Here is a 3,011-nt window from a genome sequence, read left to right on the forward strand (position 1 = left end):
ATTAATGTCTACTCTGGGCTATGGTTCTTCTGAGCCTCGGGCCCTTTGGGTCTTAGTCTCTTACTTTCAGGATTTCAGGAAGGCAACAGTAGTTTTTGCAGTCCTTTTTGCCTTTCTCCACCTCAGGAGACCAGGCTCCCCAAGGCAATCAAGAGGGCTCCAGTCTGTGGGAGCAGAAATGGCAGTCAGGAAGTGGACTGCCCCTCCCCTTCAGTTACTGCAGACTTTGGCCTGAATGCCAACAATGAGTCTGGCAGAAGAGGGCAGAGGTGAGCAGAGACAACTGCAAGGATTGTCACCTAGGATGGCCACTGACAGCCATTTCTCCAAGACAATAACGTTTCAGATCTCACAAAATGACACATGCTCCAAAGTTGCACAGTGAGAAGCACCAGCCCCATCCAGAAAGCACAGTCTTCCGCCCTTCCCCTCTCCCACCTAAAAATTCAGCTGGAGAAAGTAAGAAAACTTTTGTCTGGTTTTTCTTCTAGTACTTTTTGTATGGCTGGATTTGTGGGTTCGGTATTTTTTAACTCTGTATATTAGTGTCTGCAGTACTTTGTAAATTCTGGCTATTAGTTCTTTTACTGAACCATTACTAATAAAGAATTCCTCTCATTTCTAGAAACTGTCTGGTCACTCTCCTTATAGTTTTCTGTACTGTCTAGAACTTTATTTTTAATTTCATTTAGTATCATCTATTGGTATCTGGGCCTAGGTCAATTTTTTGTATTATTTAAGTTATATTTTGAAAGTCGTAGAATACTCCCAAAATATTAAACAATATTTCCTATTCTTTCATTTAATAGTTCCAGTTTTATTTATTTTTTTAAATTAAGTAATTATTTTTTTCAGAAAATATCTCACTAAGTAACCATAGCTAGCCTGGAACTCACTATGGAGACCAGGTTGGCCTGGAAATCACAGAGATTTAATGATCCTACCTACCGTGTGCTAGTATTAAAGATGTATGTTACAATATCCACTTTTATTTCAGTTTTTAAATTAAGGTGTTTGATACATTTTTAAGAGAAAGCAATAGAAATTAGAGAAGAGAAGACAAAGATATAAAATTGTTAAAGTAGGCAAGAAAAAAGTCTAAGCATCCTTATTTTTGGATTACATGTTTCTGTTTGTAATAGAATCTATAATTCACGTTGAATTTCTTAGATCTAACAAATACAGCAAAATTACCAGAGCTAAAACCAATATGAAAACCTAAAGTGTACTCACAGTGGAAGAAATTATAAGAATATATCATTTTTTGTAGCTAGCTCCTAAAATATGAGTACCTAAGAATACTCTTAAACAAAACAAAAAACCCTCCATGCTTAAAACTTCAAGGCAATAAGAAATTAAAGAAATATTAGATGATGATTTTTTTTTTCCGAAATTGGTTTCTCTGTTGCTTTGGAACCTGTCCTGGAACTCACTCTGTAGACCAGTCTAGTCTCGAACTCATAGAGATCTGCCTGCCTTTGTTTCCCGAATGCTGGGATTAAAGATATGCATGACCACTGCCCTCCTAGATAATGAAAATTTAATGGTTTCGGTTTGGCAGAGTTAATATGGTGAAGGACATGTATAATAAAAATTAAACAACATCCCTTAGGAACTCAAAGGCCATTATAGCCAGGGAAACAGGCAGGCTGTTTGTAGATCTTCACCTTTCCCTCTGATCCTCCAAATCCTATTAGCCAGACCTATTCTTACCTCTTCTGCAAACCACCTGCCTAATCTTCGCTTATCCATTGCCCCCATCTCCTTCCATTGTATCACAGAGATCAGCTCCTAAATCCCCTTCCCCCAACTCATTGCTCTATTCAAGGCCTCAATTTCTGCAGGCCTTCCCTGGGTACCCGCAGGCAACAGATGCCAACTCTAAAGCAGAACACATACTGTTGCCTCTTCTTACCACCCACCCTCATTCTCAGATTAAATAGATCTTGGTAAAAGCACCCTGATTCCTCCCTCAGTAACCTCCTCAGACCCTCTTCTGTCTTATGCAGTCACCATCCCTAAATGTGAAATCACAATACCTTGAAAGATATTTTACCTTGTATCCACAATGGACACACCTATCAATACTTCAGAAGAATTTTCCTACAGGGAAACAAACAAGCACCATACTCTCCTAAGAAACATAGAGGAAATAGAGACCAAGGAACAAAAAAAAAATCTTTCTAACAAAGACAAGACCACTAATCCACACCTAGAATCATAACTTCCTAAACCCAGTTGCCGAAATGACAGCAGAAATCATGATCAATATTTGCCAGAACAAAATGTCTTCTTGAGAGCATAACAAAACTTCTGTAGTTGGTCATTAATGGAAGAGGGTCATCTTTCTATCTGTTGCTTTCATTGGTTAATTAATAAAGAAACTGCTTGGCCTTTGATAGGACAGGAAATTTTGTAGGCGGAGTAGACAGAACAGAATGCTGGGAGAAAGAAGCCGAGTCAGGCAGTTACCATGATTCTCCTACTCCAGACAGACGCAGGTTAGGATCTTTCCTGGAAATTTGGGATCAACCTACCCCAAGATCCAGTAATACCACTCTTGGGAATATACCCAAGAGATACCCTATCATATGACAAAAGTATCTGTTCAACTATGTTCATAGCAGCATTGTTTGTAATAGCCAGAACCTGGAAACAACCTAGATGCCCTTCAATGGAAGAATGGATGAAGAAAGTGTGGAATATATACATATTAGAGTACTACTCAGCGGTAAAAAACAATGACTTCTCGAATTTTTCATGCAAATGGATGGAAATAGAAAACACTATCCTGAGTGAGGTATCCCAGACCCAAAAAGAGGAACATGGGATGTACTCACTCATAATCGGTTTCTAGCCATAAATAAAGGACATTGAGCATATAATTTGTGATCCTAGAGAAGCTAAATAAGAAAATGAACCCAAAGAAAAACGTATAGTCATCCGCCTGGATAGGGGAAGTAGACAAGATTGCCGGGCAAAAACTGGGAACTTGTGGGTGAGGTGGCATG

The sequence above is a fragment of the Chionomys nivalis genome, chromosome 2 (assembly GCF_950005125.1).
Source record: "Chionomys nivalis chromosome 2, mChiNiv1.1, whole genome shotgun sequence".
In the NCBI taxonomy this organism is placed as follows: domain Eukaryota; kingdom Metazoa; phylum Chordata; class Mammalia; order Rodentia; family Cricetidae; genus Chionomys; species Chionomys nivalis.